Source organism: Aythya ferina, assembly GCF_964211825.1.
Source record: "Aythya ferina genome assembly, chromosome: W".
NCBI lineage: Eukaryota > Metazoa > Chordata > Aves > Anseriformes > Anatidae > Aythya > Aythya ferina.
Genome location: NC_140313.1, coordinates 9772734 through 9799622, shown reverse-complemented (window position 1 = coordinate 9799622; position 26889 = coordinate 9772734). Strand labels below are relative to the sequence as shown.

At 43.4% G+C, this 26889-nt stretch overlaps 2 long non-coding RNA genes and 1 pseudogene across 3 annotated transcripts in view; all 3 read left to right on the top strand.

Moving 5' to 3' along the window:
- Positions 1-26889, top strand: part of LOC311426453 — a 385986-nt gene that overhangs the window by 225898 nt on the left and 133199 nt on the right. The gene's annotated exons all lie outside the window — the stretch shown is intronic.
- On the top strand, positions 12780-13330 carry LOC311426478 (protein FAM210B, mitochondrial pseudogene; annotated as a pseudogene). The gene has a single exon. The product of its transcript is annotated as a protein FAM210B, mitochondrial pseudogene (transcript).
- LOC311426560 lies at positions 21861-26251 on the top strand. The gene is made up of 2 exons (XR_014686868.1): positions 21861-22408; positions 24793-26251. It is a non-coding gene; the product is annotated as an uncharacterized lncRNA (long non-coding RNA).

The following is a 26889-nucleotide window of genomic DNA, read 5'->3' as shown; positions in this document are numbered from 1 at the left end:
AGATAATCCTCTAGGAAAATTCTCTTGCATTTCACACGTGGTTTAGGGGTGAGTGAATTAGAAAAAGCTATTGTAAATATCTCAGTTATAATTGAAGATCTAGAAAGTAATGGTCTGGATGCAAGAAAAAGGAGCTAAGTTGGCAAAAAATGGTACTCTAGAATTGAATGGTATTAGATTTATTAATAACCTCATAAGGAGGAGTGTGCACTGTAATTATACTAGTTGCTCTATGTATGTAGATCAAATGGGACGAATTTGACTGATCTCAAAAATATATGGGGGAAAACAAAAACAAAAACAAGATCCTACATAGAGTAGCTCAAGATGCCACTTCCTGGGGATTTAGAAACATTTCTGAGAAAGTAACTTTGTGGTTACCTGAATAGAATTGGCTCAAACCACTATTTATTGGTATTGTAATAATAATGGCATTGTATATCTGTCATCCCCCGTGACATCTGAAGATTGTACCTTAATGTTGGAAAAACTCCAGAGTGCAGTATGTGAAGAGGTACAGAAACAACAATAGGAGTAAGAAAAGAAGAGGGGGGAACTGTGAGAAACTCAGTTGTGTTTTTGCAGTACAAAACTAACCTTCTGTATTCAAAGGTAGTTGTGTAGTCATAACAAGGACAAATGCTAAGTAGATAAGTGGACAGTAGAAGGCCTCACTGTTCCAAAATAAGGTAGAAGACTGAGAAAAACAGGATGAGCAGTATGGGAAGAGTAATAAAACAAAGATCACAAGTTCTCAAAACATAAGAAAGGAGAAAGAAAAAAAAAGGAAAAAGGAGAAATTAAAGGGTTGATCAAAAAAATTGTACATATATGGTATAGAGGTGCATCGAGTAGCTTGTGAACCTGTAGTACTCAGCCAATGAGGAAACAGGAGAGGTGATCAGGTGTCGGGTAATAGCAAATAAAAGGTTATTATATGTTTACTATGATGCACTCCTAATTGGCTGGACGCCCGCCATTGCAATCGCAAATAAAATAGCTTCACAGAATACCCTGTCTGAAGAAAATTATTGAGATTTTTCTCACAATTTGGGGGCTCATCCGGGATCTTGTCTCCTACTGAAGGGTTCTTGCCACCACAGACAGGAAGGTGCACCCCGCTGATTTCAGCAGTCCCGTCGGGGGTGGTGGGTTCTCTTGGTACATGTATGGCCAGCAAATGACCAAGACTGTTAATCTGAAGACAGGCTCTGAGAAGCTCTGGGGAGAAGGTAGGCCAGCACTGACATACCACAGACACAGCACAGACACAGCACAGACACAGACAGGCACAGGGATTACTGCTGATAACCTAGACTGGGAAGCCGTGCATGGACCGAGGTAAGGGAAACTTTACCATATCTTGCCCCGGGGTGGGTTCGGAGAGACTCTTGTGTGGAGTGTGAATGAGACGCACTTATAGTGTGAAGCAAGTGTGGAGTCCCAATCAGTGAGGTTCTGTAGTCCTGCGAGGGAACAAACGAATTCCCCTCAGCCAGAGGCAGACAAAGCAAAAGATAGACGAGCAAAAGAGAGTCTCGGGAGTTTGGGCCCTTAGGTGTACGGTACCCTGAGCATGGTGAAGTGAGGTGCTCGGCAGTACACCCCACCTCTGTCCTAATCCTAGGTGAAGGCATGTGGTACCCTGTGGGTGGTAGCTACAGGAATGCTAATATACATAATGCACACCAGATACAACAGGAGAATTTTGTAACCGGATGGCCTGTCCCAAATGGCAAGGGGTGGTATTGAAATTTTTCTCACAGTTATGTACTGTGAGCAAGATATTTGTGTATTGATTGATAATGTGGTGGTTTCACACTGATGTGCAGCTCAGCTCCACCACACCGCTCTCTCACTCCCCCTCCTCAAAAGGACAGAGGGACAAAATACAATGAAAAAAAGGTTCAAGGGTTGAGATCACTCACCAATTACTCTCACGGGCAAAACATGCGCGGGCAGATTCATGTAATTTACTGCCTATTTCTCCTGGTTTTGGCTGGGATAGAATTAATTTTCTGCAGAGTAGCTGATATGGTGTTGTTTTGGATAATGGTGATAACACACTGATATTTTAGTTGTTGCAGAGCAGTGATTACACAGAGTTAAGGATGTTTCAGCTTCTCATACTGCCCTGCCAGTGAGGAGGCTGGGGGTGTACAAGGAGCTGGGAAGGGACAGAACCAGAGCAGATGACCCAAAGTGGCCAAAGGGATATTCCATATCATGTGATGTCATGTTGAACAATTAATATGGGGTGTCTGGCTGGGGTGGGGGCACCGCTTGGGGACTATCCAGGCATCAGTCAGCAGGTGGTGAACAACTGCATTGGGCATCACTTGCTTTGTATATTTTATTATTATTGTTGTTCTTCTTGTTGTTATCATTTTCTCCCTTCCTTTTCTGTCTTATTAAATTGTCTTTATCTCAACTCATGAGTTTTTACCATTTTTTCTCCCGATTCTTTCCCCATCCCACAGTGGGGAGGTGTGAGTGACTGTCTGTTTTGTGCTTAGCTGCCTACTAGGTTAAACCACAACATTATTGCTAACAACAGACTAGAGCAGTGAGAACTAAAAGCATACTAAAAACACCTTCCTCTCATCCACCCTCTTCTTACTCCACCCCCTGAGCAGCGCAGGGGAATGTGGGTTATGGTTCCAAAGACCTTCATCTTCATCTTCAATCCTTCATCTTCACTCTTTTCCCCTACTCAGTTTAGGGACCCTTTCACAGGATGCAGTCCTTCATGAACTGGTCTTATGTCGGCTTCCCATAGACATTAGTTCTTCAAGAACTGCTCCAACATGGGTCCATATCATGGGATGCAGTCCTTCAGGAACAGACTGATGAAGAATGGGAAAGGTTGGGCATCGGTCAGCAGGTGGTGAGCAATTGCGTTGTGCATCACTTGTTTTGTACACGTTATTAGTAGTAGTAATATTATCATTATTATTATTATTTTCCCTTCTTTTCTGTCCTAATGAACCATCTTTATCTCAACCCACAGTCTTCATTTTCCTGATTCTCTCCCCCATCCCAGAGAGGGAGGGGGGAGGGTGAGCGAACGGCTGTGTGGTACTTAGCTGCCGGCCGGGTTAAACCACAACTGTCCTTTTTTGTGCCCAACGAGGGGCTCAAAGGGTTGAGATAACGACAGATCTGACCAGAGTGTGTTAAACCAAAATTGTTGTAAGCATTAGATCTTCTTAATAGTTGCTAGTCACAATGTTGATTGCTTTGATCTCAGGTCTGCTGTGCCTGTTTTCCAAATTGAGTTATATAGCACGTTACTTACTGTATGTATTCCCTGTCATGCTGTTTATCCTTTCTGGGGGCTGGTTCAAGATCATTATTTTACTGTGTGGTGTAACAATGGCTTATGATATGATAAAATTTCTGGTCATGAGACTAATCTGGTATTTGTACTCAGCACTGCTGTCGACTCTATACTTTGGAAACCATATCTCAGAAACTATTAACAATTACACCTATTGCCTTTTTTCTTCAGGGAAACAATCTGTGGAGGGGACAGGGGAAGATATTTTCTCCTACTTGTTCACTCTCCCTTTCTCCTTCACTGCCCTCTTATCCTCCGGGCTAGTTATGAGAGCTCTTCAAGATGTTGAATATCCCTGGGATGTTCAGACCAGCATGTTCTTATTGTTATGTCTCCTGAATGTGCTTCAGGCTTTGTTTAAGGTTAAACAACTACTTAGGAATGCCACCCAGAGATGTGTCCTGAGGCAGGGTAGTTATTAATGCCAGGATAAGTGGGAGGATATGGGCAGGCATCTAGAGCAGTGGGCACCTCTAGTGCTTTGGAAATTCACCCCTGAACAAGTGCAAAATCCTAAAAAACTGGTTGAGTGTTAGAAAAAGGTGTGTCATCACCCTGGCAATACCAGAGATACACAAATCACTGCAACATGTTGGGGCTTGACCTATGCTTACCGAGCTGCAATCAATGCCACTTCCACCTCCGAGACAGGCCCAGTGGCCACTCCAAGCCCTGTGACAGGCCTGAAGGCTGAGCCAGGGAAAAAGACTGTACCAGTGTCAGCTGCACCTGTATCCAAGATGAAACAATGGATGACAAAGTCAGGTCATTTAGAATGCAGATGAACTCCTACTCATACTAGGGATGAAGAAGAAGAAAAGGCAGGCTACTCCAAAGTCGCTGGGCCATCAGAGGAACAGAAAGACGAAGAGGAAGATATCACATAAGAACATCAATAACTACCCAAGTCTTATCCCAGCATGAGCTGTAGGATATGCGAAAAGATTTCAGTCATTGTCCAGTTGAACACCTTGTCACTGGCTGCTCTGGTGCTGGGACAGTGGAGCCAATAGTCTAGAATTAGAGGGCAGGGAAGCCAGGCAGCTGGGATCCCCTGCTAGGGACGCAGGCATTGACAAAGCAACTGGAAAAGGAGTACAAGGCTTCAGCCTCTGGAGCTCCTGTCACCTGTGAAGGAAAGGTATCCCTTCAAGGAAGAACTTGTATGTCTACCAGGCAAGTGGACCACTATGGAGAAGGGAATCCAGTACCTGAGGGAATTAGCCGTACAGGAGGTGATTTATAGGGACTTAAACAACGAACAAATACCCACAGATCCAGATGAAGTCAAGTGTACATGACCCATGTGACAGAAGTTTGTACTGAGTGCACCATCATCACGTGACAACTCATTGGCAGTAATGACCTGGAAAGACCATGAGGAACCCATGGTGGATGAATTGGCTAAACAACTCCGGCAGTACAAAGAAAGTTTCTCCTCTTCCCCACAGTTCAGTGTTTCGCCTGTGGAAAAACATTCTCAAGAGTTCCACCAACTAAAAGAGAATACTTTAGAGAAACTTTCTGAAGAGGTCCACTAACTTAAAGAGAGTTTATCTCCCTCCCCACCTGTACAAACCAGTGCCTCAGCTGTCAGGAGTAAGCATCCTTCCATGCATGAAAGAAGATATAGCGGTCCACACCCTGTGCCACCTTGTGGTTTTACTGACGTGACCATGGAGAGGACATGAGAAAATGGGATGGAAAATCTACCTCGACCCTAGAGGCATGGGTGCATGAGTTGCAAGGAAAAACAGTCACAAAACGGGGGTTCTCTAAGAAGCTTGCTGCTCCAACTTCCAGCAGGCATTCCTCCAGACACAGACATGAATATTGTGACCAGGGGCCCTGCCTCCAGCCAGGGGGAGAAAAGAGAAAAGCGGGTTTATTGGACTGTGTGGATTTGATGGCCTGGTACGTCAGACAGACAGAAGTATAAGGCTTTAGTAGACACCGGTGCACAGTGTACTGGAATGCCATCAATCTATAAAGGGACAGAACCCATCTATATTTGTATTGTGACTGGCCTGGATGCTCCGTGCATCCTTGGCATAGACTGTCTCAGGAGAGGATCTTCAAAGGACTGAAAAAGGTACTGGTGGGCTTTCAGTATAGCTGCCTTAGAGATAGAGGACATTAAACAGTTGTCTACCTTGCCCAGTCTCTCGGAGGACGCTTCTGTTGAGGGGTTGCTGAGGGTCGAAGAACAGTAAGTACCAATCACTTCCACAACTGTGCAGTGGCAGCAATATTGCGCCACTCACCCTTTAATATTCCCAAATGGCCAGTGCAAAAGTCTCATGGTGAGTGGACACTAACAGTGGACTATCGTGGCCTGAATGAAGTCACACCACTGCTGAATGTTGCAGTGCTGGACATGCTAGAACTCCAGTACAAACCAGAATCAAAGGCAGCCAAGTGGTACACCACAATTGATATCGCTAATGCATTTTTCTCTATCCCTCTAGCAGCAGAGTGCAGGCCACAGTTCGCTTTTCCTTGGAGGGGTGTCCAATATACTTGGAATCGGCTGCCCCAGGGGTGCAAACACTGCTCTACCTTTTGCCATGGACTGATCCAGTCTGTGCTGGAACGGGGGGGAAGCTCCTGAACACCTGCAGTACATTGATGACATTATTGTGTGGGATGACACAGCAGAGGAAGTTTTCGAGAAAGGGAAGAAAATAGTCCAAATCCTTCTGAAGGCTGTTTTTGCCATAAAACATCATCAAGTCAAAGGACCTTCACAAGGGATCCAGTTTTTAGGAATAAAATGGCAAGATGGACATCATCAAATCCCAATGGATGTGATCAACAAAATAACAGCTATGTCTCCACCAACTAGCAAAAATAAACACAATCTTTCCTAGGTGTCGTGTGGTTTAGGAGAATGCACATTCCAAATTACAGTCTGATTGTAAACCCACTTAATCAAGTAACCCGTAAAAAGAATGATTTCAAATGGAGCCCCTAGCAACGACTAGCCTTTGAACAAATTAAATGGAAGATAGTTCATGCAGTAGCCCTTGGGCCTGTCCAAGCAGGACCAGATGTAAAGAATGTGTTCTACACCGCAGCTGGGGAGAATGGCCCCACCTGGAGCCTCTGGCAGAAAGAGCGCTGGGAAACTCAAGGATGACCCCTTGGGTTTTGGATTCAGTGATACAGAGGATCCTTTTTCTTTTCCTTCTCCTCTCGTGACTAGAGGGCCCATGATTTTTGTTTTTACTAATTTCCTAGTGCTCATCCTGTTTTTCTTAACTATCCTTATTTTGGGACTGTGGGACCTTCCCCTTATCTGCTTAACATACTCCCCACTGCTATGCCGCACAATCACTTTTGAATAGGCAAGGTTAGTGGAATTTTCCACTGCACAAACACCTTCTATTGCAAAAACACAACTTTGTTTCTCACATTTTGAAATGAGTAATTTCCTATGAAAGCATCATGCTTTCCGTGACCAAAAATTGATGCTTTGCTGTGGAAACTATTTGATTTTATATATGATCTTTCTGGTCTTTCCAGCTTCAGAACAAGGTTGATGCTAACTACTAATAGCAGAACAGTGGCCATTAGAAAGTTCAGCGTTCTTCCTGTGATCATTTGTTTTTCTGAATGTATATCAGGTGTGTGATTGAAGCTAGTCAGGACTTTTTCACCAAGATCTTGATTTTTTGTAGAACCAGAATTAATTTTCATTTCTAGAAAGGCATACATTACTTCCACTAACAACCTTCTTTGTACTAATCAAAGTACCAAGAACAGTTCTGAAGTTTCTATTTTTCTGTGTAATCCTAAATTTTTTAGAATGTGATATTATTCAGGACAACTTAGCTAACAAATTTTATATCAGTCTGAGACAATATAATGAAGAAACTTCTGTATGATTAATCAATAAGAAATTGAAGGACAGTGTTGCAGTTAGTGCCATTTCACATAGTTTTATGGAAAATGGTTTTAATCAAGCAAATATTCATTTTTATGAGATAACTGGATTGATAAGAGTAACTGCATAGTACTACAATGTGCTGTTTGATTTAGCAATGCATGACATTCAGACTACAGATTATCAGGATATCAGTAAAGTACACATTATTATGGGTTAAGAACTGGCTGACTGGTAAACCTCAAAAAATAGGTATCAATTATCATATAAGTGCATTTCTAACAAGATTCTTATTGACTAATTAATGACTTTTTTTCAACATTTTATTAACTACCTAAAAGTAAATATAAAATCACAACTGGTATTATTTTCTCATGATATAAACTTTGGATGTAAGAGAAATAATGATGGCTGTATAGCAGTCATACAGCATATCCTAGATTTGTAGCTAATTTGGGTCAGTCAAAATATTTCATAGTATGTGCAAGTTAAATGCAAATTCATGCATCTAGGGACAAATATTGTACACCATACATATGAAATGGTGGTTATTTTGGAAAGCGCTAATCCTGTAGAGGTTCAAAATGTACAAGCAACTCAACATTGTCTCATCTTGAGACTGATGAAAAAAGACTAAACTTTTCTAGAAGGAATTAGTCAATGTGTACAGGAAGACCATTTTGCTTTTATGTACAACTCTACTGGGTCTGGCTGGGATGGAGTTACATTTCTTCATAGCAGCCCATATGTTACTGTGTTTTGGATTTGTGGCTCAAACAGGGTTGATAACTGCACTGCACTGGGATGGGGCAGGGGGAGAGAGAGAGAGAGAGAGAGAGAAAGAGAAGGTTCAGGGTTCTTTCTGGATCTCAGTAAGAAAGGTCTGAGAACAAATGGTCCTGTTTTCGGATGGGATAGAGTTAATTTCTTCCTAGTAGCTGGCATGGTGCTGTGTTTTTGATTCAGGATGAGAATAATGATGATAACACACTGCTGAGCAGTACTTGCACTAAGTCAAGGACTTTTTCTGCTTCTCATACTGCCCTGCCAGTGAGGAGGCTGAGGGCACACAAGAAGCTGGGAGAGGACACAACCAGAACAGGTGACCCAAAGTGGCCAAAGGAATATTCTGTACCATATGACTTCACGCTCACTCATAAAACTGGGGGGAGGTAGCCAGGGGGGCTACCTGGCTGCTCAGGGACTGGTTGGGCACTGATTAGCTGATGGTGAGCAATTGCATTGTGCATCACTTGTTTGTTTCATATTTTTTTGCTTGTTTGTTTGTTTGCTTCTTTCTTTCTTATTAAACTGTCCTCCTTTTTCTATTCTCTGTCCCATCCCACTGCAAGGGGGAGTGAGCAAATGGCTGCATGGTGCTTAGCTGCCTACCAGGTTAAACTACAACATGCACCCATATGTGTGGAGGAAGAAGAGTTTAGTTGAGAAAATGATCTTGATTGCAGCAATACTTCAGCAAATGAAAGATTTGTTTTTCAGTAATTTAGAGCTTCCTTTTTATTTTGTCTTCTCAATTTCAGTTGCTAAATACAAGAGAAAATGTTTTTCATAGTTTAAAGTTATGAAGAAAAGTCATTTCTACTGAAAATGTAGAAAAAAAAAAAAGAATATATATATTTATTAAGAAAAAAAAATATTCCCATCTTTTGGAATTAGTAATCACAAGGAAAGAGGTAGAATGGTGGTGTGGGAGGCAGGGACCTGGCAGCAGAAACAAGATCCCTGATACATAATCATAATAATAATGAAGAACAACTTCATATGCCATCTGAAATAGCTGCTGCTTTTTGCTAATATCACAAACTGGTTTATTCTCAATAGAAGTAAAACTGTCACTGAGGGGCCTGCTATGTTTTGTATAGTTAAACTCAGCCCATTAGTATATATGGATTTCACATAAAGGGAAATGATTAGTTTTCCTTGTGTTTTCTGATCAAATTAGGAGTAGATGGCCAGTGACAAAAGCAATGGGTGAAAGGAATTTACCCAGGAAGTTTTGTTTAAAGAGCTACATTCTGGAAAATCAATGACCAAAGATTAAAAACTATACCTCTCTAATATATTGAGAGCTGAATCTTCAAAGTCTCACCTCTCTGTTTGGAGAGCACTGGGTCTAGGGATTTAAGTAGCAATTTTTTATTGTGAAACATCTCCTGGCATTGTTTTTCCAAACCTTGGTCCTCCCTACCTCAAACGGGTGAAAAATTGGGTGGGGAGTATTGCTTCATAAATTAAGGTTGCAATAAAGCCTTGTGCTTGGAAGTTGTATGGGGTTGTTGCGTTAAGGGGTGTAGCTGATTAACTGTTACGGGCCTGGTCGGATTCAGGGTACTGAACCAGTTGGACATTCACCAAAAACGCATTAACCATCTGGGGGTCTGGTTGGATTCAGAACACTGAACTATCACGAATAACCACCCTCACCCTAGTTGCACTTAATGAGAGCTATCACAATGCAATCAAGTATGGTTTATTACAGCAACAGATAACCAGGTTCTTTTGGATTGCCGGCGATAGTGACTGTCTGCAAAAGCAAGCTAGTATGCATGAAATACACAGGTGTTATAGGTGTTACAGATGTTACAGGTGTTACAGGTGTTACAGGTGTTACAGGTGCGCAGCCTAGAAATAAACACGTTAAAAGGATCAAAGACTCTACAGAGATTTATAAGCAAGTATTCAGATCTCACCCAAAGGTGTCCCAATGGTGGGGGAAGAGAGGCTCAGCCTGTCGACTGATCCCAGGAGTCAGGAGGTCCTAAGGATGTTGTATTTCCTCGGGATGGTATCTCCCCTGATGGTGGTATCTTCCCTAACATCCCCTCTTTCTTGGGCCAATTTATATTATTTTCTATCTTTTAGGTGGAGCTTGAGTGGCTCTAGTCAAGCATATCTTAGTTATGATTAGTGAAAAGTTCTCCCGTCTCCGTTTAAAGTAATAGGCTCCAAGAAATTCAGGGCGCATGCTCAGTGAGGGGTGGTCGCACCTTGGAGGCGGGTAGCTTTTGGGATGGAGGTGTGTTTTGGCATTATAATGATATTATAATGAGCAAAAAGTACACTAGGGTACAGCATTTGTCAAAACATGACAGGTCTTTGGCTCAGGGTGTCAAAAAGTGCAGCTTTGTGCACAAGAACAATAGAGTCCCCACCTGGTTACAGAGCCTAGCCGTGGTGTCTCCACTCCACTCTACGCTCCGTGCTGTTCCTTAGGGCTAGCACACCAAGTTTCCCCAGCGCGATAGCATCTAAGGTTGGGAGTCTAGGGAATGCTCAGGTAATGCAGTTATGCCCTACCCTGAAAGCCTCTTCAGTGCTGTACCTTTTCCTTAAAAATGTGAATGTTAGTTTTATTTTCCTAGTTACTTCAGGCAATTACACCACAGGGGTGCTACAGAATTTATGGGATTATAGAGCAGACTAGATTAAATTGACATTTTGAGTTGTTAGCAATTACATTTGAAGATCTTCCTAGTCAAGGCATTCAACTTTTCTTTTGAGTCCCACTTTTTCAAATTGCTGTACAAATTTTTGAGAGCTATATTCAATTAGTTTCTTAACCTCATTTTTTTCACAAAAATTTCAACAAAATGTGCACTGCCATTGCAACAAATCCTGCCCTGGCTGTAAGCAGGCACTAGTTTATGAAGGCATTCTCTGGGATGAGCTAACTCTTTGGAAACCTGTCGCTTGTGAAACAGAGTGCATACGGCAAGGCTTGAGAAACTCAAGCAAATAGTACCCACGTGGATTCCCCCTTTTGGCTGGGGCTGGATCCCAGCGCAGGGTGGTGATGGAGAAGGGGGCTGATGGCAGATGATCTTCCGCAGGCTCGGCCAAGAGCTCCCTCACTTTGGCTGTCCCCAGCTGCCTGCATGAAATCTTATCTGGCCACCGTGTCAGAGCAGAGTACGCCAAGAGGGAGAAGAACCCAGAGCTCCAAGCAAAAAGGTGTGAGGCTGGCTGGGAGCAAAAGATCCCCAGCCCTCCCGAGGACTACCGACACAAGCAAATGCTTGAGGAAAATATAAATTCCGGTCCTTGTCCACGTTAAAATTCAATCCTAGCACAGCTGCCCTCTAAGTGTAGGGTTATTTGATCCCGCACAGCCTTTCTGGCAGGCAAGGCTCCGGCAGTGCCTGCTGTCCAGACCGGCAATAGGACCCGGGGAGCCCCGACCTCAGGGCCCTGTTCTGCGGGGCATTGCCCGTGTCCGCGTTAAAAGCTGCCGGTCTCACTTCTCTGAATCAGCGCGCACATAAACTCCTGTGCCAACAGTTCACGATATCCTAATATCATTTGTCCTGTGGGAGGGGAAATAAAAACAAGTTGCGCCGCAATAGTACACCCACAGGAAGACAGGCAGGCAGGCAGACCCAGCCGCCCTCCGCGCGCCGCCCAGCTCCGCGGCCTTCCGCGCCCTGCCCCGGGCAGAAAGACCGTCCCCTTCTTTGCTTCCTGTAGTTCAGTGCAAGTTTGTTTTATCTACTGAAGACCGACAGCTTGTCCTGGTTTCAGTTAGGACAGAGTTAATTTTCCTCCTAGGAGCTGATAGGGTGCTATGTTTTGGTTTAGGATGAGAAGAGTGCTGATAACACCCCGATATTTTAATTGTTGCAGAGCAGTGCTTACACTAAGCCAAGGACGTTTCAGCTTCTCACTCTGTCCTGCCAGCGAGCAGGCTGGGGGTGCAGTAAGAGCTGGGAGGGGACAGACCCAGGACAGGTGACCCAAACTGGCCAAAGGGGTATTCCATACCATCTGACGTCATGCTAAACAATATATAGGGGTGGCTAGCTGGGGTGGGGGGGCAAGCTGCTCGGGGATAGGCTGGGCATCGGTCAGCGGGTGGTGAGCAATTGCATTGTGCATCACTTGTTTCGTACACATTATTAGTAGTAGCACTATTATCATAATTATTGTTATTATTATTATTGTTATTATTATTTTCCTGTCTTATTAAACTGTCTTTATCTCAACTCACAGGCTTCACTTTCCCGTTTCTCTCCCCCATCCCAGAGAGGGAGGGGGGAGGGTGAGCGAACGGCTGTGTGGTGTTTAGCTGCCGGCCGGGTTAAACCACAACACAGATGCAGAGGAAATGCAGCAGATATTGTTCAGAACCTATAGGTATGGGAGCCCGGGGAGCTGTGTGCCGCAGCGCACGACGGGAGCTGTAAGAGCATCGGTTGGCAGTTCCCTCGCCTTGCTCTGTCCCGCAGAAAGTCCGCGACGTCACCCTGGACCTCCGCGAAACTTCCTGGGGCATAGGTGCATGGTAAATCTCTGCTCCAATTGATGGAAACTGCTTGCGTTGAACAGAAAATAAAATTCAACAAAGGACAAAAAAGGAATAAGAAACCTGCAATTTTCTCCGTTCTGGCGGCCACTCTGCTCTCGATGCCATTGCGGCCATCAGCGCCGCCAGTGCCGCCGCCCACCCCGCTGTCAGCTCAAGGCACCCGCCCGCCCTGCCGCCGGCTGCTGCGTTTCTCCGGTTTGAGCGCCTGCATGCACGCATCGGGCGCTGCCATGTTTCGCCTCCTGCTGCCCCCGGGCCCGCCGCCCCGCGGGCCCCCGCTCGCCGCCGCCCGCCGCCGCCGCTGCTGCCCCCCCGCCATACCCCCCACCCCCGGGCCGGCCTGCCCTCTGCCCGCCGGCCCCTCAGCTGGCGCTGCGGGCCGCCGCCGGCAGCTCGGCCAAGGATGTGGGTGGATCCCCTGAAAAGGCAGCCACAGATCTCAGCAGTGAAAACAAGAAACTCAATAAATCCCAGCAGCTGAAAAAAGTTTTCAAAGAATGTGGTGCTGTAGGGGTTTTCATTCTACACTGGAATTTCATCAGTATCTCTAGGAATCTCCTACCTGGCTTTGTCAAGTAGTGTGGATATGACTGCAGTTCTCTTCAAATTTGGTTTCAGTGAATCATCGCTGCAATCTAAAAGGGCTGCTGATACAGGCACATTTGTGTTGGCATATGCTATTCACAAATTGTTTGCTCCAGTACGACTCAGCATTACTATAGTTTCTGTACCATTTATTGTCCGATACTGCCGGAAGATTGATTTCTTCAAACCTCCTACCCAAAAAAAAAAAAACAACAACAACAAAAAAAAAAAGAAAAAAAGAAAAAGAAAAAGAAAAAGAAAAAGAAAAAGAAAAAGAAAAAGAAAAAGAAAAAGAAAAAGAAAAAGAAAAAGAAAAAGAAAAAGGAAAAAAAAAAAGAAAAAAGAAAAAAGAGAAAAAAAGAAAACACAAAAAGAACAGTACCTTTGAATATTGTATCAGACTCGCAATATGCTGTAGGTGTCGCTCAGCAAATTGAGAGGGCACATTTAAGACATATCCCAAAGGAAAACTTGTTTCTAAAATTTAAAGAGCTGTTATTTTTGGTAGAGCAGCGAGTGCACCCATATTGTATTATTCACATGCGAAGCCACATCATGTTACCCGGTATTTTTACTGAGGGTAATGCAAGCACTGACCAGCTAACTAATATGACCCTGACTTCCCCAGTGCCTAAGGTGCTGGAGCAAGCATGGTTATCCCATGCCTTTTTCCATCAGTATGCCAAAGTCTTGGCGAAACAATTCACTATATCAATCACTGACACCAAATTGATTTCCAAACATGTCCTGACTGTCAATAGCATGTTTCGACCCTGTCTTTAACGGTAAACCCTAGAGGTCTACGGTCCTTACAGTTATGGCAGATCGACATAATGCATATTCCAGAATTTGGTTGCTTTACCAATATGTTCACATATCAGTAGATACTTTCTCTCATGCTATTTGGGCGACAGCTACAGTGGGTGAAACCAGTCACCATGTCCAGGTTCACTTCTGTGTCACTTTCGCAGCTCTAGCCATCCCAAAGGAAATAAAAACTGACAATGGCCCCACCTATGGTAGTCACTCCCTTCAAACCTTTTTTCGAACTTGGGGTATCTGACACATCACAGGAATTCCTCATTCCCCCAAGGGTCAAGCCATTGTTGAGCGCACACATCACACCTTGAAAGCACTGCTAAATAAACAAAAACGGGGAGACACCCAGGAAACACCACAGAAAAGGTTGGGAAAGGCACTTCACGTAATGAATCGCCTATCATTACCCTTTCCTCACAAAGAGATACCGCCCTTAATAAAACATTACGAAAGTATGAATTCCACGCTGTCACGGGTGCCACAATCAGAGCAGGCCATAGTAATATTAAAAAAATTAAATACAGGTCTTTGGGAGGGACCTCAGCCTCTAATAACTTGGGGTCGAGGGTATGCTTGTGTCTCCACATGTCACAGACCAAGATGGGTACCAGCAAGGGGGGTAAGGCCATGGTTGGCCTCCTCCTCACCGACATCGCCACTGTCGTCAGTTATTGCCAACCCTGGGTCTCCATCCAACCACATTGCAACATCTGGGTCACCCTCGCCAACATGACAGGACAAGAAGCGATGTGCCTGTCCCTGGCTAGTGCTAACAACACATTAATGATATGTCTGGTGGGGAACCTGGCAGATAACAAAGACTGGACTGTCTACTTGCTGCAAGCACCCCTAGAGCCACAGGAATTCTATATCCTGGGAAGTGTAACAGCAACAGCATGTGTAAGGTTCAATTGCTTGGGCAAAAACCAAACCATGAAACAAATGGTCAACGCCACACTTTCTCCTTATCACAATGCATCTCTTTGGTGTCATTATACAAAACTATAATAGCATCATTCCTTGTGCCAGGAGCCGCTCTGCTCGGCTGTGGGATCGACTGTGGAGCAGACGCCCCTAGGTGCACCCCGAGCATTTTCCTCGGAGGAGTCTCCACTCTCAGCCGCTCACCGCAGGAGTAGACAAGGACCTCCTGAAGCAGCCAACAAATTAATTTAAGTGATATTTTCCTGTGGTATGAATGAGAAGTGCAAGAGGCCTCTTTGCGTGATTGTGTGATTGTGCTGTGCGAGTGAGAAGCAGCATCACTGCGAAGCAACATCCCTAGCGCTTAGTGGCTTGTTGACTGATGTAGATTCTAGTAGGCACGCTACTTTTACAGAGGGTAACGCAAGCACTGACCAGCTAACTAATATGACCCTGACTTCCCCGGTGCCTAAGGTGCAAGTAATTCTACTTGTGATTTTCACCCTGTTGCTTATTGTACCTTGCTTATTGCAATGTCTGCGGTGATTGATAGAAAAATCTATAGAAAGCGTTTGATTGGTTGAAAATAAAAAAGGGGGAATTGTGGGAAAGGAATTCGCAGGTGGCTTTGCGCTGTTTCACATGCCCCTGAATTAGAGATAATGAGGAAATAAGTGGTAGAAACAAAAACTTGAGCAAGGTCGAGATAAATTAACATGGCTACAGTGTTAAAGATGAGCTTTGGGCAGTGGCCAAGTGCTGGCTGGCTTGAGGCACGTGTCTGAAGGTCTCTAACCAATTGTATGACAGATTTAGGTGCGTTGTCAGCGCATGGGGCTACGGGGAAAATACATGTAGTGGTGAAAAATGGCAATAAAGGCCTTCTGTTCAAGAGCCATCAGAAGTCTGTGTCTTGCATCCCTTCACTACGACACCAAAAGCAGTGGGGAAAAAAATTGTAAAAAATCCAGAGACAAATCTGGGCAATGTTAAATATTTAGAAAGAGATGGTAAGTAGGCTTAGCTTTAAACGAACTACAAATTTTGACTGTGTCCCACAGCTGCTTGATACTTACCTTTGTAAAACAACTTGAATAAAGGCAAAAGGAGAAAGATGCCGTTTTGCTTACATGTCCAAAGAACCATTAATACAAGCCTCTTATGGTTTCCTTTTTGTAGACATTTCTCTAGTCCTGTATAGGTCCCAGGACACCCTGGCAGCCACTGGACGTCTCCCGGCCCCACGGGGAGGAAGTGGGGGCCTCAGCTCCCCTCTGCAAAGGACTCGGGAGTAGCCGTACCCCCTCATGGACACACGAAAGTCCTGGACTGACCCGGGCCAGTCTGAAGGCGGGGGCTGAAAGCCGCCCCTGCCCTTAGCACCATCCCCACACCGCGGGGTTCAGGCCAGAAGCTTAGAGCAGAAATTACTTTGACTGGTGTTGTGGGCTGAGGGCCCCACGCGCTAGTCCATGGGGGTTGCGCAGCTCAAGTTGTCCATCGCAGGGCTCTGCAGGTTGCTTATCCCCTTGCACAGCGCGTCGACAGACTGCAGCCAGTACAGCGGGGCTCTGCGGGTGCGGGGCAGGTCCTGCATGGCATGTCATGGCACGGCACAGCCGGGCGTGGCATGGCAAAGCTCCACCAGGGGACAGCAGCACCGCAATACCCCTCTTCCCCCCCACCCCCCCCCCCGGCAGCCCCCTACCCTTCCATCTGCGCGCTCACTGCCTCTAGCTCAAATTAGCATGACTGCAATTAACGCCGCGACCGTTCTTGGGTTTATGTAACTTGGTTGGTTCCAGTGTGTGTACATCCGCAGACTCCACGGTCTACAGCCCGTCATACCCTGTAAACTGGGAGGCGCACACTTGAGCGACCGGGGCAAGGTACAGTGTTGTGGCTTGCCTATGGCTCCTCACGGCTACTGCGCGGGTATTCGCCCAGGCCCCGGCCCTGGCAGGGGAGCTTGCCCTTCCTGCCTTCCAGGCGCCGTGCAGAGTCCCCGCGGCTCGGCGTGGTGCTCAGAACCCTCCAGGGGCGACGGTGGGACAGGCCAGGCTGGCGGAACAGCAAAGGACAGTGATCACAGTTCTCTGCGTGCCTGCGTACGGTACAGTGGATATATGCCTGAATTTGCGGAATTCTTGAGCTCCTGCGGGTTTGGAAGAGGTTTGATCCGTTTGTTCTCGGGGTGCTCCCTCAGCCAGCTGTCCAAAAAGCGTCTTAAAGTTGGTCTGGACTACCTTGCGCGTAGGGGCCATGTGAGTAGAGGAAACGGTAACAAGCTGCTACCTGGGATGACAGTCCCAGACTGGTGCCGCTTCAAACACCCGGTCAGGTCATTTTGTGCCATTTCTCCTTCTCGGGAACGGCCCGTACTTCAGGGTCAGCAAAGAGGCTCAGTACAGGGCAGATTCACAACTGAGCGTGGAGAGTCATGTTTTGTTGTTGTTGTTGTTGTTTTTTCTTTCCATTTCTTTAACCTTATTCCTTTCACTCTGCTAAAGTTTCCAAAGCGAAGTCTAACTGATACCTCTACCTCTCAGGTTTGGAGGCAATGAGATAGAGGTATAAACATGTAGGTATAAATGGTTTAACAATAGCACCTGAGGCTCTTTGCAGCATGTGTGTATGGAGATGTATGTACCATATATGCACGGGTAATTTGGTTAAATGGTGTTTTCTTCATATCAGGTCTGCCTTGTAGACCCAACACATCCAAGTGAAAGTCAGTCATGAAAGGAGCTGGCCACTCTCTTGCACAGATGCCTGCTCTGGAAGGCGCTGTCTCCTGGATAGTCCACTCCTAGCTCTTACCAAATGAAACAAATGATACCACCAACCCTGGAAGTTATGTACCTCATTTTCAGCAGTATGTTCTGCGATCCTTCCCATCAGAGTTTCTTGGGAACAAGTATACAAGATAAACGGCCTTTTCTTGGCCCAGGAGAAAATAAGCAAGTTCTCCTGACTTCTGATATAGTGTATCTCAAGAGAAGCACACAGTGCAGAATGTACAGGTTTCCTTACGTAGCAGGAACTTCCTTACAGAAGTGTCTCGAGTCCTTTCTCAATACAGTTGTGCTTTTTATAATCTAGGTGCTCAGTTTTTATTATCTATTTTCATGTTTTTATAATAGCGTACACATATTATATATAATCACAGAGATTATATGCATATTACATGTTATGTGGGTATCTGTAGATCTACAGACACACAAAATTCATGCAGCATCATATAAAAATCTAAATGTGGGTTTGCAGGCTCAACCCTACAAATTGTTGATCGCATCCTCCAGGTATCTCATTGCCCTCAGGTCCAAGTGCAATACACCCGAAGGCTTTAAATATTCTTTAAGATTAAGTCTAGTTGTTCATTTGGGGAATGTCGTGGTTTAACCCGGCCGGCAGCTAAACACCACACAGCCATTCACTCACCCTCCCCCCTCCCTCTCTGGGATGGGGGAGAGAAATGCAAAGTGAAGCCCGTGAGTTGAGATAAAGACAGTTTAATAAGACAGGAAAATAACAATAACAATAACAATAACAATAACAATAACAATAACAATAACAATAACAATAACAATAACAATAACAATACAATGGTGATAATAGTACTAATACTAATAATGTGTACAAAACAAGTGATGCACAATGCAATTGCTCACCACCCACTGACCGATGCCCAGCCTAACCCCGAGAAGTCCGGCCCCCCTCCCCCAGCTAGCCACCCCTATATATTGTTTAGCATGACGTCAGATGGTATGGAATACCCCTTTGGCCAGTTTGGGTCACCTGTCCTGGGTCTGTCCCCTCCCAGCTCTTACTGCACCCCCAGCCTGCCTGTTGGCAGGACAGAACAAGAAGCTGAGATGTCCTTGGCTTGGTATAAGCACTGCTCTGCAACAATTAAAACATCGGGGTGTTATCAGCACTCTTCTCATCCTAAGCCAAAACATAGCATTCTACCAGCTACTAGGAGGAAAATTAACTCTGTTCTAACTGAAACCAGGACAGGGAAGAAAAAAAAAGTAGGAAAACAGCAGGCTATCTTTTGAAAATTAATCCTGTCGTTTCTGCACCACTTGGGGAAAACAATCCCCTTTAAACATGCCTGGAAAGGCATGTTCCAGTACACCCTGGAAAAAAAAATAAATAAGTAACTTCATATAACTGTTCGTTTTCCTCCTATATGAATAACAATCTCGGCTAAAATAAGACAGTGATGAAGCTCATGAAATAATCGTTTGATTCTTCTTGCATTTTTTATTAGAATGAATTGTTTGATACAATTTTAGTTGGAAAAACACGCTAATTTTTGAAGCTAGTCAAGCTCATTACTTCTTCGTTCATACAGAAAAAAATAAAGATAACATAACATCCTTTCATCCTTTCTGCTGTGGAGATCCCACATGACTCAGTACACATATCAGAGTCCTGGCTTTCAGGTGTGACTCGGAGAGATACACAAATGATATCCAAATTGTGTCTGTGTATAAACAAAAGCAATTTAAGTGTCCTTCTTACTATCATGGAAAACAATAGGATTTTACATCAGTGGCAACAGAATCTTAACTTACTTAATTTTGCAGAGTTTAAGAAAATCAAACATGTACAGTCAAGGCATGCTCAAAAGATCTTATTTTATTACTTAAATACCTTTTTAATAATAATGTCACGTTCAAACTTAAGAAAAAATAAAAGAAAAAAAACACCTCCAAAGAACATGCTAAACTTTCTATCTTGGTTTTTGAGACTATTCTATTTCTTGTGAGTATGAATTGCAGGGCTGAAGTCTTTCTTATTTTTTTCAAATAACTAATTCTTAAACACTATATCTTACGCTTCAAGTACTTCAAGTGGTTTAGTCTTATGAAGAGATGGAAAATTGTGTCTTTTTTTTTTTTTTTCTTTAAGCTGAATTCTCCAGTGGCTTCCATAGGGAGTCCTGAAGACACATTGTTCCTGTGGCAAGGCATGTACTGACTGAGGACTGTGATTCTGGGTTTGGTACTTTCGCTGCTTGGCCAGATTATTTTCAGTGTGGCCTACTTTCTGCTCACAAATTCAGGTATATTATTTGCAGGGAGAGTTCTAAGGAGAGAAAGTCAATAAAGAAAAGATAGAAATGGCATTAAAGCATTACACATTGCCAGAATAATTAAACAGTATTTAATTTGTTTAATCTCCATTTGTTTTTCCAGTAGTAGAAATTGTATAAAATATTCAGAAGAAAAAGTATTGCCAAGAGGTTGATGCTATACAGTCCAATGAATTTGAGGAGTAAACAAATTTAAATTCAGCATTTTTCCCTCCTTAAATTCCTGTGAAAACTCTACTGAATAGTTTGCCTTCACCTTTATATATAAAGCCTGTAAGTTTAACAAGAGATGGACTTGAAAACTACATTTTTATACCAATAGCTATAAACCCTTATAACCTGATCAACTGGGCCAAATCCTGCTTCTTGGAAATCAATTCCACTGATTTTAATGGCTTTAGAACCAATTTGGTGATTATTCCATACTTTTTAATACATTTTTCCCACTTGAATTATTAGAGCTTGACAGCAAATCCTGCCTAATATCACTAGAACTCACTTGTCCAGAGTTGTTTTTTGAAAGCAAAGTTGAAAGTTGAAAAAGTTGAAAGCAATTTTTGTGTAAGTTATATGTATGTTGACGTTATGTATGGTTGAGTCACCATCCCTGGAGGTCTTTAAAAGACGTTTAGACGTAGAGCTTAGTGATATGGTTTAGTGGAGGACTTGTTAGTGTTAGGTCAGAGGTTGGACTAGGTGATCTTTGAGGTCTCTTCCAACCTAGACAATTCTGTGATTCTGTTATCATATATCTAGTAACTGCTTTAAAGAAGAACAAACCTGAATGTGATTACACTCTGAAAGATGTAGACACCACATAATGGATGGTCCATACAAGAAAGTGAGTACATGTAATCATGTAGCAATGTTTATAGACAGTATAAGAAAACAAAATGCAAATTCCAGAATTTGCATATTTGTATTTATGTGTTTCAGGTAATGCCATGTTATAGAATTATGCGGACAATTGCTCTAATATTAAGTATTCTGATTTGAAAGGAAATCAGTTACATGTTTTAATGCATCTTGAAAATAAATAAATTAGAAATATTTCCATGCTCAGTAGAATGGAAAACATTGATTTTATTTTGATAATTTAAATAACAACTGTCTACTTAGTTTGACGCAACTGTTTCTATTTATTTTACTAATAATTTTATATAACACCAAAAATTGATACAACATTAAAGATAACTTTATGTTTCTAAAAAAAATACAGGATTTTTACAGTATATTTGGGGGAGGAGGCTGTTTATCCTAAAGCATCAAAGACATGTTTATTTTAGTGCAATCCATTTTAAAAATATAATTTAATTCTTACTTATTCATTTTACTTCAATACCATTAACATGGTCTCTCATTACAATATTTTGGTTTTTAGGATATTACTTTACTCTGCTCCGACTAGTTATATGGCAAATCATATTTTGCCATCATTTACATTACATAAGAAAGGAAGCTTAAAACTATGTCATCTCTGGTGTGCAAATTGCTAACCAGTTGTGGTATATGTAAAAAATACAAATGCGGGGATTTGATTTCAGACGATGTATACTCGGGAATTTTTAAGCTGCATCATCTCCGGCAGATATAAATGCAAACACGTTTTCCTGTGTCGATGAATCTTTTGGGAAAATATGCAATTTGACAAATAAATCTTTTACAAAAGAAATCGGCAAGACAAATATGTCTGCAATATTGAAACTTCTGACTAAGTAGACATAGGCGTGCTGCAAGTATGTCTGTGAAAGAGGGAGGGAAAACAATTCATAAACCTTCCTGTATAATTAACCATGAGACCCTGCGTTATCGTATTTATACGGGAACTGACGGAGTCACTGTGTTGGTAAGCAGACAGCCTTTTAAGCGGCTCCACCAAATTATTAGAGCGGGTTTTTGTCGTGCAAAGACTATTTTTGACGAAGTGAAAAGTCTCCATTCCCTGTGAAGACACTTTCTAGTGTCTTAATCTATTGTTTAAAACTGCTACTCTTGCTCCTCAGCACCTACCTTCAGTTTGCATTTGCAAAGACGTTTTAAATTAATTATTAGTATCATTAGGAATAATAATTATATGAATAACAACGACAGGAAGGAGGGAAGGCGGTGTCCATCGGAGCCGGCAGCCTACTTGTGTTCTGGGCAGTAGCCTCGAAACGGGGCTCTGCACGCCTGAAGTGTGGCGTGGGACCCACAGTTGGGCGGATTCCTCGATCTCGAGGTCTCTCCAGTCCTTTCCTCCCTCTTTTTTCCCCTAGGTGCTGCATCTCACAGGCAAAGTCCTCGGGGCGCTGCGGCAAGATCAAGGGGCAGCACCGGCTCCCCGGTGCGGAAGGAGCGCTCCCGCCGGAGCCCCAGCGGTCAGCGTGAAGCCGACGTGTCGATGTCCCCCCCTGCGGCTTTCTTATTTTGAGCGGGAGGAAGGAGGTAAGTAGGTGGAAAATGCCAGGACGAAAGCAAAGGGGAAGCCACGGTGCAGCTCAGTAGGCACAACTCCCCTCCCACCTTTCTTACATCCGGCTGCTGCCTTATGATTCCTCGGACCCCTCGTTGACTTCTTACGGCACTTTAGTCTCCCGAAAGTTTAGTGCTCAGCCGAGTAGGTTTCGACGGACGCAGTAACTTCAAACGGCAGCAGAGCAAACTGACGAGACCATGTCTCCGGAGCAAGAAGGGGATTTCCCCCCCCAGCTTTTGCCCGCCTGCCTGCCCCCCCCCCCCTTTTTTTTTTTTTTACTGTTAATGACATATTTTATTTAACCGAACAAAAACTTATTGATTTGCAAGCCTGATCAGCTGATAGAGATTTACCTATTGATTTGTTAAACACACATCTATCGGGGGCTTCATTGAGCAAGAAGCAGCAACATCTGTAGGGAAATTTGTATTCATGTCGATTCAAGCAGAGCTGGTACAGCAATATGTACACACACATTCGCTCCACATCACATTTGTGTGCGTGTGAGAGAGTGAACGAGCGAGCAATCAGATGCGAGCATATTGTCAAGTTCCCAGCTGTGTGTCTTTCGACAAAAAATCGAAATAAATAAGGGCTTGCTGCTGCTTAGGATGAGGTAGGAGGGTTTGTTTTGTTGATTGTTCTGGGTGTATAAGACTGACAATTGTTTTTCTGTCCCATAGTTAGAAAACATGGAAATGCTATTGGGCAAATAGTACAGTCCATGTGAGGGAGGCAGGTAGAAGGAAATAAATAAAAGACCTGTTTAGTTAGGTTGGCAGGGTAGGTTAGCTTCAGAAAGTATTTTATATTGAATATGCAGGTTTTAAAATCCATAGATGTACTTCTTTCTATTCTTGCTGAGTTTAATTTGGGGGCACGCCCTGGAAAGGTAAGTGACCTTCCTTTATCCCACTCTATGAGTCTATTAGTTGGCTACAAACTGCACTCCTTTGCTAGCCATTCCCAGGGTTTCTGCAGTATGCCTACTGCTGTGGGCTGCTGTTTCAGCCAGCACAACTTGACGATTGAAGACGATAGGTTTGCATGTCCTGATTCTGATTCTTTCTTATTTGAATATGCTGCCCTATGTATCAGCAGCTCTAGTTCTTAATTCATTAATTGTTACTGAAAAGCTGGGAAAGAAAACGGGGCGGCGGGGGGGGGGGGGGGGGGGGGGGGGGCGGGGCTTGGAGGTCAAGGGACTATAATGATTTTGTGCATTTGGGCTGTCTAATGCCCTGTGGTGTTTTGTTAAATAAGTAGTCTTTGTGTTAGCAGACACAAGAGAGAAATATATTAGGAGATGTCTGAAACTTTTTGCCAAATAGGTATGTGCATGGGTCTCAACAAAATGACAAGGGTTTAATGAAGGTCCTGCAATTCTCTCTCAAGTGATTCTCCTAGAGCGTAAGAACGTGTCTAAGTAGCAGTGTTAGTCAGCTACAGGGCCGCCCCTATGTCCTGCCGGCACGGCACGGAGGTGCGCGTCCGCTAGCTCGGCCCACTGCTATCTCTGGCGTTTGGAGATGCGGCGGGGTGGGATGGAATGGGAGGACGTCGGCGTGTCAAGGGAAAAACGAGAGACCTATTACTATTATTTTAATGTCAAAATCATCATCACCAAGTCCTGGAGTTACTAAAACAAAAGAACAATACCTTTCAAAGAAAATGAGACAGAAAATGTTAGTGCTGTGTCTTATTCTCGATATTGGACTAGGTGTGATTAACCAGTACTTCAGAGAATATTTCAGTACTTGAGGATGCAAGCTGATTTTTAATTTTTAAATACTTTTTTTTTTCCTTCACTCTAAGCGAGATCGTTGTTCAGATGTTATATTGTCTTCTTTTAATAGACGTGCATTTTCTAAGAAGGAATCTTGGACTTGTGATGCTATTAGTGATGAACTCATTCATTTTCAGAAATCGATTATCAAAGCACACCTGGATAATAAACTACTAAAATAACAACAACAGAAAGTGGTGGTTAATCCAATCAAATGAAGCCTCCAATTTGGTTGTCTTCCTCCTAAAAATTTAACATTAATGCTATTCGCTGCCATTTGTACTTTTAAAAACTGCCTTTCTGTAACATAAATCTGGCCCTTTCATTTCAGTAATAAATAAAAATAGAAATTAAAAAGAGGAAAGGAGAATAGGGATAAGTTAAAGAGTAATAAGATCAGCTCGGAAGTGTTCTGAAGAAAAAGTTCTTTCCACACAGTATCAATACAAAATTAAATAAAGAAGGGAGCCATTCTTTAGGGACAAATATTAAAATTATACTTAGTGCTTACAATGTTATTGTCGTCCTCTCTTCCATTATTTGTAAACCATTCTTTTCTTCAATCAGGAATCCACAAAGTGAGCCTGTATTTTAATTCCGGCGATTAAAATGCAAAGCGCGGAGGATGAGGCAATTATTCCTGCTGAAATGCGTTTATGGAATATTGCCTCCTGGTGTATAAGACAATACAGCTAAGGGGAGAGAGTCTGGAGTGAGACGCCAGCGACAGAGAAAGTGCACAGGTGCTGCTCTTTGCTCTCAGCGCAAAGCATATCCTTCACCAGTTTATTTGGGAAAACTTTGTCCGCAGTGAGGCGTTTATCATTATTGTGGTCATGACTCTAATTTTTGTGAAATACAGCCCAGATCTGAAGGCGAGAGCGTGTGCGTACCTGGCGGGGTGGGGGAGAGCAGGATTTCGGTCTCTGTAGCTGGGGACTATCGTCCCAATGAGGTGGCAAGGACATCAGTCCCACTTATTTCGGAAGGTGCGTTGCAATGAGTAAAAATCGCACTTGGTTTTGAGAGGAATTTTGCTAATTCGGGACAGCGAAGCACAGTGCGGCCCTTCCTCGCGCCCTAGCCCCGCCGATCGCCCGCCGGGACCATACGGGACACCGGTAGGTGACGCTGTCTCTCTGCCGGACGCGAGCACCGCAGAAGTTGGAACACTGCAACGTCGGGGGCACCCTGGCCAGGTTCAGGCCGCTTGGACAGCAAGCAGGCTGTCGACCTCGAGTGGCGGCACCACTACCCTGATCTCACCGTAGCGCAAAGCTTCCGTGGAGCCGCCACAGAACAGTACCAAGTACACTTTGGGTCGGAAACACCCTTTCGAGGAGTCATGGAGCTAAAGGACGCCCATGCCCTGCCAACCTTTTCTATTTGATCCATTTGATCTCCAGGAGATCAGGAGTGGGCTCTGGAGAGCCAAGCTAATGTAAAGGGTAAAAAGAATCCAAACAGAAAAAACGATAGGTTTAGTCCTCCCCGTGAGCCAGCGTTATGGAAACCAGCATAATAGCGGTTCGTTTCAAGCCTCAGTTTACTGATAGGTTATTTTATGCTAAGGTACAATTTGTTTATGAAAACAAAACAGCAGAAAAGTCATCGGGATAATTTGGCTATTTCCGTCAGTGCTAAAAGCCATAAATGTCTCTTGTATGGAAACTCAACGGCACTGGCTACTTATCCTACACTGATGCTGAATATAATGTATTGAATGCTCACTAAAACGTTTCTATCAGAGTGCATTACCCCCTCGTTCTCCTACCTAGAAATAATTTAGCAATTATTTTAAATATTTTTCAAATTCCTGAATATTAAAATTCTAGCCCCTTCTTTCCCCGATGCTCCTCTTAGTTTCTACATTTATACCTCGAATCAGTGTAGACATTATTAATCAGGGATTGGTGTGCCTTCGATTTTTTTTTTTCCTCAAAGAATGTGCATTATGAGGTGTATTTACACTGGAAACTGTTGTTTAAGGAAGTCCAAAATATGATTTTTGTGAAGGCAAAAACCACTAAATTCAGCCTTTTCCTTACATATATATATATATATATTTCTTATTTCAAGTTTCGGTTATTCTACCTAAAAATATATGGTTTCGTTCAAGGGTTTAAGTCTTGCGAGGGGGAAAAAAAATGTTTTTCTGTACCTGCATCTTCCTTCTTCTAAAATAGTATGTAATGCCAAAACATTTATGTTCACGCTAGAGAATATCGGTGCAGATCTGATTATTTATGGCTTGATTAAATCGTAGATAAAGAGGGAAAAATCTAAGTGTAACATGTTGAATACTTAGATGATTCTATTAAAAGCGTTAGGAAAAAAAATACACGAGGGAGGGGATCTATTTCCTGTATTTATTTTCAACCCGACGCCCTATCTTATTTCCCTGGTTGTAACGATTACCCCGAATCTAAGTATTATTAATGTGTTTTGCTTTTTTTTAAAAAAAAAAAAAATCCGTGAAATCGTGACTTCAGTGGAATTTTAAAAACACGTGAGCTGTGCAGATGTGCAGCGAGATATACGCGCCTGTATTTTAGCTTTAAAAGGCTGAGTATTAAGTAATGAGTTTGGAGAGGTGGGGAGGTATTTATTGTTAATATTCTATTCGGCAAGTTAGTGTTGAAGTAATTGAGATAAGACAACTGT